Here is an 18307-nt window from a genome sequence, read left to right on the forward strand (position 1 = left end):
AGGGGGTCGGCACCACTGAGGTCACTTGCTCTGAGGGGGTCGACACCACTGAGGTCTCTGTTGCGCTGAGGGGGGTCGGCACCGCTGAGGTCACTGTTGCTCTGAGGGGTCGGCACCACTGAGGTCACTGTTGCGCTGAGGGGGGTCGGCACCGCTGAGGTCACTGTTGCTCTGGGGGGTCGGCACCACTGAGGTCACTGTTGCTCTGAGGGTGTCGGCACCACTGAGGTCACTTGCTCTGAGGGGGTCGGCACCACTGAGGTCACTGTTGCGCTGAGGGGGGTCGGCACCGCTGAGGTCCCTGTTGCTCTGAGGGGGTCGGCACCACTGAGGTCCCTGTTGCGCTGAGGGGGGTCGGCACCGCTGAGGTCACTGTTGCTCTGAGGGGTCGGCACCACTGAGGTCACTGTTTCTCTGAGGGGTCGGCACCACTGAGGTCACTTGCTCTGAGGGGGTCGGCACCACTGAGGTCACTGTTGCGCTGAGGGGGGTCGGCACCGCTGAGGTCCCTGTTGCGCTGAGGGGGGGTCGGCACCACTGAGGTGACTGTTGCTCTGAGGGGGTCGGCGAGGTCACTGTTGCAGTGATTTTATGAGGTTTAAAGGGTTTTTCCTAAGATCGATATTTATCACCTGTCGTTAAAAAAGGACCCCTCACCTCTCCTGATTTGTCTGTTTTGGTAACTACTTGCACCCCCCCCCCCCCCCCATGTAATAACAATCCTGGAGCCACTTTTCCTCACTGCTGACTGCGGTGGTGAAGACGGTCTCCTGCCTAGACCTTCTATTGAGGCCGTCTTCACCACCGCAGTCAGCAGGGAGGAGCGCTCGGCTGAGCGCTTCAGACTCATCACTATAGGGTAAAAACAAGGCGCTCAGACCACCACTTACCCCGCCAGTGAGGATCGCGCGCCTCCTTCCTCTCTCTTCAGAGTGGTGTGTCCTAAGCTCCGGCAGCCTGCTCAAACTGACCAATAACAAAGCTCCTCACTGTAAGGAGCCTTGTTATTGGTTGTCTCAGGCAGCAGCAGCATCGCTGCGCCGTTCACAGCATTCACTACACTTATGAATGGCAGGGAAAAGTCTAAGGCGTATCGGTACGCCTTAGACTTTTTCCAGGGAGTAAAATGGCCTGAACAGGCGTCTATGACGCTTGTACAGGCGTTATTGCGACCTCTGGCTGTGCAGACGCTAAGGCTCTACTTAAGGGCTCATGCACACGCCCGTTGCACCCCCGTGGCCGTATTGCGGTCCGCAAACCCCGAGATGCGGTGCGGAAGCACGGATTGGAACCCCACGGAAGCACTACAGAGTGCTTCCGTGGTGTTTCTGGCCGTGCCTCCGCACCGCAAAAAAATAGTGCATGCACTACTTTTTTGCGGTGCGGATCGTCGGATGCGGATCCAAGTAAATGGGTCCGCGATCCGCATGCGGCTGCCCCATAGTCGGTGGCCGGGCATTGCGGACTGCAATTTGCAGTCCGCAGCACGGGCCTGGCCAGCACACGATCAGTGCATGAGCCCTAAGAAACAGCGACTGTCCATCTCTTGGTACCCAGAAGCTCATGCGCTGGTATATTTCTGTGTGTGCGGTATAATCATTGCTGCTGGAATATATTTATGTGTGCAGTCTACAGTAGTTATTGCTGGTATATACAGTATGTGCGGTATAATAACTGCTGGAATATATTTATGTGTGCAGTATATATAATGGGCTACTTGGCTTTCATACTGTTTTTTAATGGGGGGGGGCACCATTAAAAAATCAGCCCTGTGTGTACATACCTCCTAACTTTTGAAAAGCTCAAAGAGAAAATATCAATGGACCACTGCAATATTTTTTACATTATTCCATACTTGCTCTGAGGGGGTCGGCACCACTGAGGTCACTGTTGCGCTGAGGGGGGTCGGCACCGCTGAGGTCCCTGTTGCTCTGAGGGGGTCGGCACCACTGAGGTCCCTGTTGCGCTGAGGGGGGTCGGCACCGCTGAGGTCACTGTTGCTCTGAGGGGTCGGCACCACTGAGGTCACTGTTTCTCTGAGGGGTCGGCACCACTGAGGTCACTGTTGCTCTGAGGGGGTCGGTACCACTGAGGTCATTGTGCTGAGGGGTCGACACCACTGAGGTCACTGTTGCGCTGAGGGGGGGTCGGCACCACTGAGGTCACTGTTGCTCTGAGGGGGTCGGCACCACTGAGGTGACTGTTGCTCTGAGGGGGTCGGCACCACTGAGGTCACTGTTGCTCTGAGGAGGTCGGCACCACTGAGGTCACTGTTGCTCTGAGGGGGTCGGCACCATTGAGGTCACTTGCTCTGAGGGGGTCGACACCACTGAGGTCCCTGTTGCGCTGAGGGGGGTCGGCACCGCTGAGGTCACTGTTGCTCTGAGGGGTCGGCACCACTGAGGTCACTGTTGCGCTGAGGGGGGTCGGCACCGCTGAGGTCACTGTTGCTCTGGGGGGTCGGCACCACTGAGGTCACTGTTGCTCTGAGGGTGTCGGCACCACTGAGGTCACTTGCTCTGAGGGGGTCGGCACCACTGAGGTCACTGTTGCGCTGAGGGGGGTCGGCACCGCTGAGGTCCCTGTTGCTCTGAGGGGGTCGGCACCACTGAGGTCCCTGTTGCGCTGAGGGGGGTCGGCACCGCTGAGGTCACTGTTGCTCTGAGGGGTCGGCACCACTGAGGTCACTGTTTCTCTGAGGGGTCGGCACCACTGAGGTCACTTGCTCTGAGGGGGTCGGCACCACTGAGGTCACTGTTGCGCTGAGGGGGGTCGGCACCGCTGAGGTCCCTGTTGCGCTGAGGGGGGGTCGGCACCACTGAGGTGACTGTTGCTCTGAGGGGGTCGGCGAGGTCACTGTTGCAGTGATTTTATGAGGTTTAAAGGGTTTTTCCTAAGATCGATATTTATCACCTGTCGTTAAAAAAGGACCCCTCACCTCTCCTGATTTGTCTGTTTTGGTAACTACTTGCACCCCCCCCCCCCCCCCCCCATGTAATAACAATCCTGGAGCATCTATTCCTCCGACCTTATGTTGCACAATTCCTTTGTTATTCCTGTTATTAGTTATGAATGACTTGCTGGTAGTTTGCAGTAAAGGTCCAGATGGGGGTGTCACCGCACAGCCTGATATTATTCAATCAGTGCTCTCAACTGGTAACATCCAGCTGGACCTTTATTGCAGACTACTAGCAATTAGTTCATAAGTTCTAGTAGGAATAATAGAGTAATGGTACAATATAGAGTCACAAGAATTGACTCCCCAGAATTGTTATTGCATGGGAAATGCAAGTCGTTACTAAAACAGACATGTCCCCTTCAAGTACATGATCGCGGGGGGTCCCACCTTGGTTACCATGTTCTAGTGTTCTCTGGGTCAAGTATGGATAGGTAAATCGTGTTGATCTTGGGACAATCCCTTTAATTTTTGCTGCTGTTTCTGTGCTGCTGGTCACTGGGGTTTGCCATCCATCACGTGGCCATTGCTGCCCACCAAAGTTACGTTCTTGTAGATGAGCTCTCAGGTGGGTATGTCGGTGCCACCGGGGCTGTTGGTAGACTCTGAAGAGACCTGAGGCACTGGCGGAGCAGGACACAGGCACAATGGATGGTGGTGCATGCTGGTGCCAAGGGCACAAGCGAAAGACCCGGGCACATACCTTGCAGGGCCACAGTCACATGTTGTTGATCTGGATGATGACATCACGCAGTGATAACCACTGATCTAGGGAGCAGCAACCTTTGGCACTTCAGCGCTGCTGTGAAACTACAACTCCCAGCATGCACACTTGCTCAGCTGTTCTTGTAACTCCCAAAGTGAAAGGAGGATACTGGGAGTTGTAGTTTCAGCACAGCTGGAGTGCCGGAGGTTGCTTAGCCCTGATCTAGAGGCTGTCATTTTGTGTTATGCTTGATCTTGCTATAAAGGGGAGTTTGTCTTCCATGACCCATTGCCCTATCTCATTCCACAAAAAAGCCACCACCGCTGTGGTTATTGGATTATACAGTTTTACAGTGAAGTACTTCATGTGCTTGGCAGAGGGACTGTGTCCTGGAGGCTGTAAATGGCCACATGCGGCACCGCTTTACAGAAGAAATCCTTATAAGCATCTGATGGAACATGCTGCAATAAATCCTTGATGGATTCATAAGAAAGCTGACAGGTGACAGAGGTCTACGGGTGACAGGTCTGTCGTTATGGAGGTCTCCTGTGTCCTGTGCTGGGACCCCCGCTGACTTCTATAAGCAGGAGTCTGAAGCGCTCAGCCACTTTTCCTCACTGCTGACTGCGGTGGTGAAGACGGTCTCCTGCCTAGACCTTCTATTGAGGCCGTCTTCACCACCGCAGTCAGCAGGGAGGAGCGCTCGGCTGAGCGCTTCAGACTCATCACTATAGGGTAAAAACAAGGCGCTCAGACCACCACTTACCCCGCCAGTGAGGATCGCGCGCCTCCTTCCTCTCTCTTCAGAGTGGTGTGTCCTAAGCTCCGGCAGCCTGCTCAAACTGACCAATAACAAAGCTCCTCACTGTAAGGAGCCTTGTTATTGGTTGTCTCAGGCAGCAGCAGCATCGCTGCGCCGTTCACAGCATTCACTACACTTATGAATGGCAGGGAAAAGTCTAAGGCGTATCGGTACGCCTTAGACTTTTTCCAGGGAGTAAAATGGCCTGAACAGGCGTCTATGACGCTTGTACAGGCGTTATTGCGACCTCTGGCTGTGCAGACGCTAAGGCTCTACTTAAGGGCTCATGCACACGCCCGTTGCACCCCCGTGGCCGTATTGCGGTCCGCAAACCCCGAGATGCGGTGCGGAAGCACGGATTGGAACCCCACGGAAGCACTACAGAGTGCTTCCGTGGTGTTTCTGGCCGTGCCTCCGCACCGCAAAAAAATAGTGCATGCACTACTTTTTTGCGGTGCGGATCGTCGGATGCGGATCCAAGTAAATGGGTCCGCGATCCGCATGCGGCTGCCCCATAGTCGGTGGCCGGGCATTGCGGACTGCAATTTGCAGTCCGCAGCACGGGCCTGGCCAGCACACGATCAGTGCATGAGCCCTAAGAAACAGCGACTGTCCATCTCTTGGTACCCAGAAGCTCATGCGCTGGTATATTTCTGTGTGTGCGGTATAATCATTGCTGCTGGAATATATTTATGTGTGCAGTCTACAGTAGTTATTGCTGGTATATACAGTATGTGCGGTATAATAACTGCTGGTATATATTTATGTGTGCAGTATATATAATGGGCTACTTGGCTTTCATACTGTTTTTTAATGGGGGGGGGGGGGGCACCATTAAAAAATCAGCCCTGTGTGTACATACCTCCTAACTTTTGAAAAGCTCAAAGAGAAAATATCAATGGACCACTGCAATATTTTTTACATTATTCCATACTTCTAACTCTGCCCAATGCCTATCTATACATGCCCAATCCCACCGAGTCGCCTTTCCTCCCGCTCACAGTAGTGATTCCTTCTTAGGCCTCGTTCACACTTCAGTGACTGGTCAGTGATTTCCATCAGTGATTTGTGAGCCAAAACCAAAAGTGAAGCCTACCTGCTCTCTGGATTTGACCTGCACCTTGTTTTTCTCACAAATCAGTGATGGAAATCACTGACCAAACACTGAATTGTGAACGAGGCCTTAGGCTCCATTCACACGTCCGCAATGTGTTTTGCGGATCCGCAAAACACGGACAGCGGCAATGTGCGTTCCGCATTTTGCAGACCGCAAATTGCCGGCACTAATAGAATATGCCTGTTCTTGTCCGCAATTTTCGGGAACGGAATTGCGGACCCGGAAGTGCGGGTCCGCAATTCCGTGTCCGGGCAGCACATCGTGTTGCCCCATAGAAATGAATAGGTCCGCAATTCCGTTCCGCAAAATGCGGAACATAATTGCGGACGTGTGGATGGAGCCTTAGGGTACTTTCACACTAGCGTTTTTCTTTCACACTATTTTTTGCATTTTGCGGACTGCACATGGTCAGCACTATAATAAAAATGCATTTTCTTGTCCGTGTCTGCGGGCAAGAATAGGACATGTTCTATTTTTTTGCAGGGCCGCGGAACTGAAGTGCGGATGCGGACAGCACGCGGTGTGCTGTCTGCATCTTTTGCGGCCCCATTGAAAATAAATGGGTCCACACCCATTCCGCAAAATTGCGGAACGGATGCAGACCCATTTTGCGGAAGTGTAAGGCTCAATTCACACCTGAGCGTTTTACAGCGCGTTCCTACGCGCTGTAAAACGCTCAACAAGGAGAAACCAATGCTTCCCTATGGGAATGGTTCTCACCTGGGCGTTTTACAGCGCGTACGATCGCGCTGTAAAACGCCCGACGCTCACACAAGTTCTGTAGCGTTTTTTTGGGCGCTTGTCGCGCGTTCCCGTACTATAGACTTTCGGGAACGCGCGACACTGTGTGCACGCTTGTCTCTGTATGCGCGCTTGTAAACGTCCGTACAATCGCGCATACAGAGCGCTCCTTTCAGAACGCTCAGGTGTGAATTGAGCCTAAATGGACCTTAAGAATGTTATTATAAAGTTACAAGAGTTCAGGCTGGGAAATCAGGAAATCACGCTCCCCCAGAGAGTGTGCGTTTCCCGCAGACAACTCATTAGCAGTGATGGCCAGTTCGCATTGTTCGCCTGCGAACATATGCGGGCTGCCATCTTTTTTCATAAGTCCGGCGAGGCACAGGTAAGCTCTTACCTGTGCCTGTGCAGCGAGCCGGTCTGAAAACAAATGCAGTCACCGGGAGCAGGCAGTTCCGAGAACAGCCGATGAAGGCCCCTGGTGGCTGTTCTCGGAACTACCTGCTCCCGCTGACCGCACTTGTTTTCAGACCGGCTCCCGGCACAGGCACAGGTAAGGGCTTACCTGTGCCTCGCCGGACTTGTGAAAAAAGATGGCAGCCCGCATGTGTTCGCGGGTGAACAATGCGAACTGGCCATCACTGCTCATTAGTTAAAACTGGCCTAAGAGTATGCAGACAAAGTTTTTCCGCATGTGCTTAAGGGCAGATTTGGTGCCAAAAAATGTGCCAAATCCACACCAAAGCATATAATAACCGCAATTAAATCCTATTTATTTCTGTTTTAGTGTATTTTTTGTGAGGTTATTATTAGAGATGTCGCGAACATAACATTTCCTGTTTGCGAACGCGAATTTCTGCAAATGTTCGCAAATGGGCGAACCGCCATATACTTCAATAGGCAGGAGAATTTTAAAACCCACAGGGACTCTTTCTGGCCACAATAGTGATGGAAAAGTTGTTTCAAGGGGACTAACACCTGGACTGTGGCATGCCGGAGGGGGATCCATGGCAAAACTCCCATGGAAAATTACGTAGTTGACGCAGAGTGTGATAAGTTGAATTCGCAATGCGATTAATATAGCCTGCATTAATTGCATTGCGATTACAGCTTAGAGCTAAGTTCCTAATGGTTGTATTGCTAGAATTGACGAATATAACGAATATAGCACTATATTCTCAATCTTCGTTATATTCTAGCAATACAACCATTAGGAACCCAGCTCTAAGTTGAATCACAATGCGATTAATATAACCTGTATTAATCACATTGCGATTACAACTTATTCAAATTTGTGACACTGCAGCTTCAGAATGAATCTAAGATGGATGCTGTCCTTGCTTTTTGATAGGAGGTGGGAGGGTCTGGGAGGGAGGGTATGCTGCTGATTGGCTGGAATGTGTCTGCTGACTGTGAGGTACAGGGTCAAAGTTTGCTCAATGATGATGTATAGGGGGCGGACCGAACATCGCATATGTTCGCCCGCCGCAGCGAACGCGAACAAGCTATGTTCGCCGGCGAATAGTTCGGGACATCACTAGTTATTATGTGGTTTTTGTTACAGATTTTCTGTATATGTTAACAACCCCATTAAAGTGAGGGCAAAACCACAGCAGTTCAATTTCCACACGTAAAAAATACGCACGTATATGAGATTTGACAATTCTCATTTATTTTGCTGGTACTAGGTTACTCTGCACACACATAATCCGTAGTTACCCTAATATTCTTGTATTGTAGAGGCCAATATGGGATAAATGATTGCCTGTATCTGAAGCCTCATGCACGTGTCCGTTATGAGGTCCACTAAACACAGATGCTGGCCGTGTGCGTACTGCATTTTGGGGAACCGTCCGGCCCTCAGTAGAGCAGTCTGTGATACGGACAAGAACAGGACACAGCACCACGGCGCTGTTCAAATCAAACCCCTCCCCTTTCACCCCTCTTGATTTGAACAGCGCCTTGGGGCCTGGGCACCGGCCGCATAAACGCCGCCCCTGGGCACCTTTAGAACCTAATTAGCATATGGCGTTTTTAAGAGAAAATAGGCGATGGACAACAATATGAAAAGGTAAGATTATAATATGGGGAATGTAATGGATATCATCATGTTTGTGGTGTATAATGGTCATTTTAGGTGAAAGACTCCCTTTAAATCTACACCAGCAAGGCAGCTGGTGTAGATTTAAGTTTGTCATATAGGATCCAACCCTTCCGGACTCATATCGCCCTATTTTATTAATCAATACTGACAACAAAATATTGGCTAGGATTCTGGCAGCTATACTCAGAAGTGTGGTGTCGGGGGTTGTTCACGAGGATCAGACGGGATTTATGTCAGGCAAAACTACAACCGATAATATTATGCTTGAACCAACAAATTGTGGTAAACGGTTGATTGTCACTATAGACGCCTCAAAGGCATTTGATACGATAGAATGGCCTTTTTTGATTATAACACTGAAGAAGATGGGATTTGGTGAAATTTTTTTTATCATGGGTAAAATTGTTATATACTAAAATCTCAGCAAAAGTGATATTAAATGGGGAATATTCTGACAATATATTTATTTATTCGCAGGGGGGTTAGACAGGGATGTCCTCTTTCCCTTCTGCTTTTTGCCAAAGCCATGGAGCCGTTAGCTAACATGATTAGGCAAGATGAAGAAATTGTGGGGTTCAGGTTCGGTGAGCACGAGGAAAAAATTGCTTTATATGCAGATGATATTATGCTGTTTGTAGGTTCACATAGATCACTTACGAAAATTTTCCAGGTATTTGACCAATATGGCAAATACGCTGGTCTAAATCGGCCTGTGTCCCGATCAATCCTTTGAACAATTTTATACCAGGAGGACTGGAAATCAAGAAAATTAATGAACCCGTCAAATATCTGGGTATTCAAATAACCCCAAATCCCAAGGACTATGTCCAATTGAATGTGGTCCCCAAAATACAGGAAGTTTGGAAGAAAATAGATGCATGGAAAAGACTATATGTCTCGATGGCAGGTCGTATCTCCTTGGTAAAAATGTGTCTACTACCCTCCCTGAATTATATTCTGTGGAATTCACCGGTAATAATCCCCCAAAAAATATTTAAAATAATAGCTAGCCTTTTAATGGATTTGATATGGCGAGGGAAAAAACCAAGCATAAAAGCACACATATTGTGTATTCATGAGAAGGAGGGTGGATTATCTGTCCCAGACTTGGAACTTTATTTAATCTCCGGTCATATAAAAAATATGATAATGTGGAGTAATACGCAAAGATACAAGTCCATGATTGCAGGGATAAATGATAGGTTAGATAACTGTACTATCTTTCAATTAATAGAAGCTGATATTCTGGCACAACAGTAAGATACCGCTATTTGAGCTGATGGATAGGGTCTGGAAGCAAGCAAGAGCATTGTGGAACCAGATTGGACTCCATGTTGATACCATATTGTGGGAAAATACCCACCTCACAGAACTAAAGTCAATCGAACTGAAAATTTGGTGGAAACATGGAGTTTACAAACTGGGCCAGGTATGGAGACATGGGGATGTAATACTGGGTGAAGATCTTAAAAAGGAGTATGGACTGGGTAATATAGAATCGAGGTTATTTTATCTACAATTAAAACATGCATTACGAACGTCGCTAGGAAAAGGTATACAAATTGTTACTCTTCCGCAGACGCTAGTTAATATTTCCGAACTGACAGCAGGGGGGAAATTAGTTTCTAAAATATATGAATGTCTGTTACAACAAAAGACTAAGAAGAGAGCAGCCATTAGCTTAATGTACAAATGGCTAGATGTTATAAACCACCAGTGAGAAGAGTTTGGGGATTTGGCTATACAGGAAAAAAATAGGGTTTCAAAGAACTTTTCCTATAGGATCACCCAATTTAATATACTATATCGTCTTTACTACTCCCCTAAGATATTAATGAAGTGTTATAAACCTAAAGTCTTTAGCTGTTTAAAATGTGGAGAAGTAGGGGTGGATGATGTCCACATACTCTGGACATGTATAAAGACTCAAGAGTTCTGGGGAAAGGTCAATGATAGAATAGAGCAATACCATTGGTTTAAAGTCCCCAGGCAATTTGAGATATGCATACTGGGGGTGATGGATAAAATGGACACCCCCCCCAGCATCAAGAAATAGCATTAAAAATCCTTTTTCAAGCTAGGAAATGTATTATTGGACATTGGGGAGGTAGTGCTGTACCCACGGTCAGGGAATGGGAAAGCTTACTAGGACCTCACTTGCCAGAGAGGAATTTCAATTGGAAAATATTAAGAAAAAACATAGATTTGTTAGAACATGGCAGAAATGGTTAACATAGTGATTTTTTTTTTGAGACGATGGGTGTGGTGGGTTGGGGTCGTGGGGCGCAGGGGCGAGAGAAAAGGCGGGGTGTTTTTTTTTTGAGCAGACAACGAATAAGGGACCTGGGTGGGGGGTATATATAATGTTATGAAATTAAAAGATTGTTATAACTTTTTGTATGATGTAAAAAAATAAAAATAAAGATTTATCTATAAAAAAAATAAAAATAAAAAGTTTGTCATACAGGATGCTGGAGGAAGTGCCGATGTTATGTGAAGGCCTGCTCCTCCACATAACCTTGGTGCTTCCTCCGGCTGTGCAGAGACCATTAAGACTAGCATATCAGGGCTCCAGATGGCGACCAAAATGGTCGCAAATGCGACCTAGAATTGCTAAATGGCGACAAGACTTTGTAGTCTTGTCGCCATTTGCGCCTAGGACCGCCGCTGCTCTGCCGCTTTCACAAACTGACATGACACGCGCTGCTCTCAGCGCGGCCATGTTCTCAACAACACGGGAGAAGGAGGCGGTCCCTCCCCCCTGTACTGCTGCTGCCACCACCAATGGGCTGATAGCAGGGAGGAGGAGGGGAGGGGCTATGGCCACTGCACCACCAATGAATATCGTTTATGCTTACAATACAAACGCAGGCTGCCATGCGGGTGCCGGACATATCCCATACCCGGCACCCAGCCTCTATGACTGCGCGCTGCGATCCGCCGCTATTAACCCCTCCGGTGCGGCACCTAGGGGGTTAATAGCGGCGGATCGCCTCGCGCAGTCATAGAGGCTGGGTGCCGGGTATGGGATATGTCCGGCACCCGCATGGCAGCCTGCGTTTGTATTGTAAGCATAAGCGATATTCATTGGTGGTGCAGTGGCCATAGCCCCTCCCCTCCTCCTCCCTGCTATCAGCCCATTGGTGGTGGCGGCAGCAGCAGTACAGGGGGGAGGGACCGCCTCCTTCTCCAACTGCGGGGACGCTTACGGTATATTTCCCTATCGCCGATGTTGCATGCACCGACAATGAGGAGGATGAGCGTCGGCGCCGACGATACGAGATGGATGTGTCACATTTGGCATACGTACGCCGTTACGGGGTATGCAGTTATGTCTACTGTACACAGTACGTGTGTGGCCTCATGAAAAATACATTAACCACGCGTGTGCTGGCGGAGGAGAGCGAGGGTGGCTCCTCCACAATTCATCCCAGCTGCCAAACTGTTTGGGTTCTGGGATTTACTGGCATTTCATTCAGCCAGAGTAATAGGTGCCAGCTATCCCGGGGCTCGCAGTGTACAGCAGGATGCTGCATGCGTGTGCCCTGTCTGTGTGCAGGCGTCTTTGTACCTCAATGTTTGCGGTTCTCCGCCATGCACTGTCCATTGGTACTATACTGTCTCTACTCATGACCCATTACACATAGGGTTAATCTATACCGCCATCTGCTTCTGTGCCAGTGTGGAAAAGTACATGGGCTGTCACCCATGTGATGCCCAAGCTCGGTCCTCACGCCGTATGTGTCCTGTCAGTGTACACCAAGACCCGTGTTGGTCAGCGCCGGTGGCAACTTCTGATTTTGATGCACACGTATACCCAGAGCTCAGGCGCATCCCATGTGCTGCCTATAGTATGCCCCTTGTAGTGTACCCATCCACAGTATTATAAATTAGAATCTTTGGTGGTGCAGTGCCCCCCCCCCCCCCTCCCCCAAGTATTATCATTGGTGGCAGTGGCAGTTCTGATCGGAGCCCCAGCAGTGTAATCCTGGGGCTTCGATCGATTACCATGGCAGCCAGGACGCTACTGAAGCCCTGGCTGCCATGGTAAGCTCCCTGCTGTTGAGTGCACAAAGCACAGGGCAGCAGGAATAGTGTGAGGTCCTATTCACCCTGATGGAGCTCTATCAGGGTGAATAGGACAAGGGATGAAAGATCCCAGGTTCTAGTCCCTAAGGGGGAAATAAGTATTAAAAAAAAAAGTAAAAAACACCAAAATATTACGTTTAAATCACTCCCTTGCCCAATTTTACTTATAAAATATATAAACACCAAAAATAAATGACTCACAAAAGTGAGTACCCGTGCAGAGCCAGCACGTATGGTAGAACGCCAAAAAAAGAGAGATAGGGCTCGCACTCAATAATATAATGAATATATAAATTTTTATTAGTGTCTCCATATGAGACAAATCGCAATAAAAACACATACAAAACAGTAGATGGTGAAAAATGAACACACAGAATGACACGGAGCACAGCTAATATCTAAAATGGCAAATGGAAACATCCACAGTGGGTATATAGAATATAGCACTGATGTGCATATGGGCCAAAAATAGAGTATCAGAAATACATATAATCAGGCAAGGCTATGGAAACTGAATAAAGGTATCACATGAAATGACAAAAATGTGCATATAAAGTGCATAGTGCAAATATCAAAGTACATGGATAGCGAAAGCTGGATAAATCATAATACAGCCATATACAAAAATACCTGTGTAGTGCTCCTAGCAACCCCGACGTACGTTTCACGCAAGGCTTCTTCAGGGGGAGGTGTGTCATACACACCTCCCCCTGAAGAAGCCTTGCGTGAAACGTACGTCGGGGTTGCTAGGAGCACTGCACAGGTATTTTTGTCTATGGCTGTATTATGATTTATCCAGCTTTCGCTATCCATGTACTTTGATATTTGCACTATGCACTTTATATGCACATTTTTGTCATTTCATGTGATACCTTTATTCAGTTTCCATAGCCTTGCCTGATTATATGTATTTCTGATACTCTATTTTTGGCCCATATGCACATCAGTGCTATATTCTATATACCCACTGTGGATGTTTCCATTTGCCATTTTAGATATTAGCTGTGCTCCGTGTCATTCTGTGTGTTCATTTTTCACCATCTACTGTTTTGTATGTGTTTTTATTGCGATTTGTCTCATATGGAGACACTAATAAAAATTTATATATTCATTATATTATTGAGTGCGAGCCCTATCTCTCTTTTTTTGGCGTTCTCTTATAAAATATATAAACAATAAAAAAAATTACATAACACCACAGTGCAATTTGCCATTTTTTTGTCACCTTGTCCCGACAACAATTAGGATCGGACTGTTCTATTATGGTCCAGACGTTCCATAAAATGTGGAATCCACACAGTTTTTTTGGTGTTTTATTTTTTTCACGTGGTATCGAGTATCGCAATACTTTTTTATGGTATCGAAATCAAGTCAAAATTATAGTATCGTGACAACCCTAGGTAAGACATGTTTTTTTTATTTTTATTATACCATAGTTATATGTATTATAAATTTGGCGACTAAATTTTTCAGGTTAGGAGCCAATGGCTCCTTGATATTTTTTTTAGTCTGGAGCCCTGCATATAAATTGCTGGTCTTAATAAATGAGCCCCATAATATGTAAATCTGTGGCAAGAAAATGTCTGATTCTTGTAACCAATGGTAATAATGGCAAAGCACTGAAAGTGTTAATGTCACTGTATTTCATGTATTATGTGCATTTACTACATATACCATAAGGCTGTATAGGAGTCGGAGGTTCCATGTGGCTAGTCAGGACTGGCTCCACCCTTCCTCCCTAAAAGGAAGACTCTGTAGTCATGGCTGCCTGCTGGAGAGAGAACACCTCAGAGCAGCAGGGAGTAAATCCTGCATGGTTGCATCTAGATTGGAGTTGTTCCTGGTAGGTCTTCCTTACAGCAACTCCATTCTAGACACTTCACTGGTGAGTTGACTAGAATGGAGTTGTTGGAGGTAGGATCTACCTGGAGCAACTCCAATCTAGACAGTTCAGCAGTGAGGAGGCTAGAATGGAGTTTCTGCAGGTAGAAACTGCCAGGAGCAACTCCAATCTAGACAGATCACTGCTGACAGGACTAGAATGGAGTGGCAGGGAGGAACTGCTCATAGAGACTCCATTCTAGTGGTTTCTCTACAGAAAAGACTAAATTGTAGTTCCTGTATGGAGGATGCTGGAGAAATGGGAATATAAAATATATTTATCAGTATTGCTGCAGAGCAGTTTATTAATGGGTATAAATTATACATCTACTGTATATATATATATATATATATATATATATATATGTACACCGTATTTTTCGCCCTATAGGACGCACCGGCCCATAAGACGCACCTAGGTTTTTGAGGAGGAAAATAAGAAAAAAAATATTTTGAACCAATAGGTGTGCTTTTGGTGGGGTTTGAGCTAATTGTGGTCTGTGGATGGCGCACTGTTATGGGGATCTGTGGATGGCGAACTGTTATGGGGGATCTGTGGGTGACGCACTGTTATGGGGGATCTGTGGGTGACGCACTGTTATGGGGATCTGTGGGTGACACTTATGGGGGATCTGTGGGTGACACTTATGGGGGATCTGTGGGTGACACTTATGGGGGATCTGTGGGTGACACTTATGGGGGATCTGTGGGTGACACTTATGGGGAATCTGTGGGTGACACTTATGGGGAATCTGTGGGTGACACTTATGGGGAATCTGTGGGTGACACTTATGGGGAATCTGTGGGTGACACTTATGGGGAATCTGTGGGTGACACTTATGGGGAATCTGTGGGTGACACTTATGGGGGATCTGTGGGTGACACTTATGGGGGATCTGTGGGTGACACTTATGGGGGTCTCTGGATGGCACTGTTATGGGGATCTGTGTATGACAGTTATGGGGGGGATCTGTGGATGACACATATATAGCATCTTATGCTATGTGTGATCCACAGATCCCCTCCATAACAGTGTCCCTGTAGTGAATGACCCTCAATACAGGGGGTGGGGGTCGCATCTGCTTTTATAATGACAGCGGGGCCCGTGCAGTGACTGTATTCTACTACACGGGCCCCGCTCACTGTATAATCGTATCTGTAATAGTTAATTATGTATATACCGGTAATCGCATAATCAGCGCCTGTATTACTTACAACTACAAGAGCTCGGTAGGTAGCAGAGAGGAGGGAGGAGGTAGGCCGAGAGGACGGGCGCTGGCAGCGTGAGTCACTACGTCACGCGCCTGCCCTGCCCACTTTATGAATGAAGCAGGCGGCGTGGGCGCATGACGTAGTGACTCACGCTGCCAGCGCCCGTCCTCCCGGCCTGCCTCCTCCCTCCTCTCTGCTACCGAGCGCTTGTAGTTGTAAGTAATACAGGCGCTGATTATGCAATTACTGGTATATACATAATTAACTATTACAGATACGATTATACAGTGAGCGGGGCCCGTGTAGTAGAATACAGTCACTGCACGGGCCCCGCAGTTATTATAAAAGCAGATGCCGGCCCCCAGCCCCACCTCCCTCACAGCTGATACACCCACCGCGATGCCGCGCGGCAGGTGTATCATTGAAAATATGGCAAAATCAGCAGCATTTGCCCCATAAGACGCACTGCTATTTTCCCCCCACTTTTGGGGGGGAAAAAGTGTGTCTTATAGGGCAAAAAATACGGTATATATATATATATATTTTTTTTTTTTTACATATAATCAGAATTTTATCTTTTTCATCCTTTTTTATTTTTTTTCTGGTTAATATGAATTTCTTTTAAAGTAAATTTTTATTTTTTTGCGTTTTTAGTTTTTTCCTTCCTTCGTTTTTTTCAACATTTTTATAAAAATTTTTATTTGTTTTGACTGTTTTATGTAATTTTTTTAAAAATGTTGTTTTTGCTTTTTGTTTTTCCCTCCCTGCCGTCAAAGATCAAAAACGTTTTACTTTTCTTTTCATGCAGCCTTAGGGCTCATGCACACGAACGTATTTTTTTTCAATTTCCGTTCCATTTTTTTACAGGTCTGTTTGCACAACCATTCACTTCAATGGGTCAGCAAAAAAACTGAAATTACTCCGTGTGCATTTAGTTTCCATATGTCCATACCGCAAAAAATAGAACATGTCACAATGGATCTGCAAAAAAAACGGATGCAATACAAATGTCACACGGATGTCATCCGTGTTTTTTTTTTTGCAGATCTGTCTTTTGCGGACCACAAAATACATACTGTCGTGTGCATAACCCCTTATTGTGTCTTATTCTTGAGCGTCGAGTTGTATTTTTTAATACTACATTGTAAACTTTTTTTTCTTTTTCATTTTGATAGTTCGGCCATTTTTGGCCTTGAAGATACCCATTATGTTTAAATTTTTCTTATATGGAAAATTAGGAATGTGCCTAAATAATAAATAAAGTTATGGGATGCCTTGAATTTTTTAAGTAATTTTTTTAGGGGACCTGTACTGCGATTTTCTGATCTCTGGTAATTGTGACAGGCTGCCGATGAAGCTGTTCAGGCTATATTCACACAAATGTGTGCTGGCCGTGTCCGTGCTACGCACTGGACAGGCACCATCTGTCTACCCACCGTCTGCAGATGCGTAGGCATTCACTTGAATGTGGTTCACCATCCGCATCTAGGTTCCACAACGCAAAAAAAGTAGCTCATGCACTACTTATTTGCGTCGTGGGAGCATGAACAGTAATCCCATGGAACCACTCCGTGTGCTTTCAATTCATGCCTCCGTTCCACACTGCACTGGACCCATTGGAGTGGCATGGCCATTTCCATTTTTGTGGTTCGCAAATTGCAGATCCACAAAATGCAGATAGCGGCTGTGTGCATTCCACAATTTGTAGAAGAGTCCTATCTTTGTCCATAATGCGGACAAGGATTGACAATGTTCTATTGGAACAAATATACGGATGCAGATAGTACACGGCTGTGCTGTCCGCATCATTTGTGGCCCCACTGAAGTGAATTGGTCCTTATCCGACCAACAAAAACTGAGGATGCGATGTCGACCAAAAGTACGTTCGTGTGCATGAGCCCTTCGCCTAGGAGGTACTCTATAGAGCAACTCCATTCTAGCTGGTTCAGTACTGAAATGACTAGAATGGAGTTGCTGAAGGACGGTTCATCATTTCTAGGAAGGCGGTAGTTGCTACAGGGAGGTCCACCTTACAGCAACTCCATTCTAGCTGGTTCACTACTGAATTGACTAGAACGAAGTTGCTGAAGGGAGGTTCATTGATTCTGGGCAGGTGGTAGTTGTTACAGGAGGTCCTCCATACAGCAACTCCATTCTAGCTGGTGACTACTAAAATTACTAGAACGGAGTTTCCTAAGGACGGTTCATCTTTTCTGGGTAGGCTGTAGTTGCTACTCCATTCTAGCTGGTTCACTACTGAATCGACTAGAACGGAGTTGCTGAAAGGAGGTTCATTAATTCTGGGCAGGTAATAGTTGCTACAGGGAGGTCCTCCATACAGCAACTCCAATCTAGCTGGTTCACTATTGAAATGACTAGAACGGAGTTGCTGAAGGGAGGTTCATCATTTCCAGGCAAGTGGTAGTTGCTACAGGGAGGTCATCCATACAGCAACTCCATGCTAGATGGTTCACTACTAAAATGACTAGAACTGGTACTCCATGGCATACCCCGCAAGGCTGCGCGTCGTTGATGGGGAACATACCAGGTTCTTCAAAACCCCGATGGAGGCTGCAACCTGGCTGGACGGCAGGAGGAGACAGAACAGACCTTGAGCCCTTCTCATACGATGATTGACATCACCTATTCACAATGCTGGGACTTTGAATCAGCGCTGAAAGTCTGTTTGTGAGACATTT

The 18307-nt window shown here is 47.1% G+C and overlaps 1 long non-coding RNA gene across 1 annotated transcript; it reads left to right on the forward strand.

Moving 5' to 3' along the window:
- Window positions 1-1998: 1998 nt before the first annotated feature.
- On the forward strand, window positions 1999-2979 carry LOC121005200. Its single transcript, XR_005779888.1, has 3 exons — window positions 1999-2009; window positions 2142-2161; window positions 2853-2979. It is a non-coding gene; the product is annotated as an uncharacterized LOC121005200 (long non-coding RNA).
- Window positions 2980-18307: the final 15328 nt, after the last annotated feature.

This window comes from Bufo bufo, chromosome 6 (genome assembly GCF_905171765.1).
Source record: "Bufo bufo chromosome 6, aBufBuf1.1, whole genome shotgun sequence".
Classification (NCBI taxonomy): Eukaryota; Metazoa; Chordata; class Amphibia; order Anura; family Bufonidae; genus Bufo; species Bufo bufo.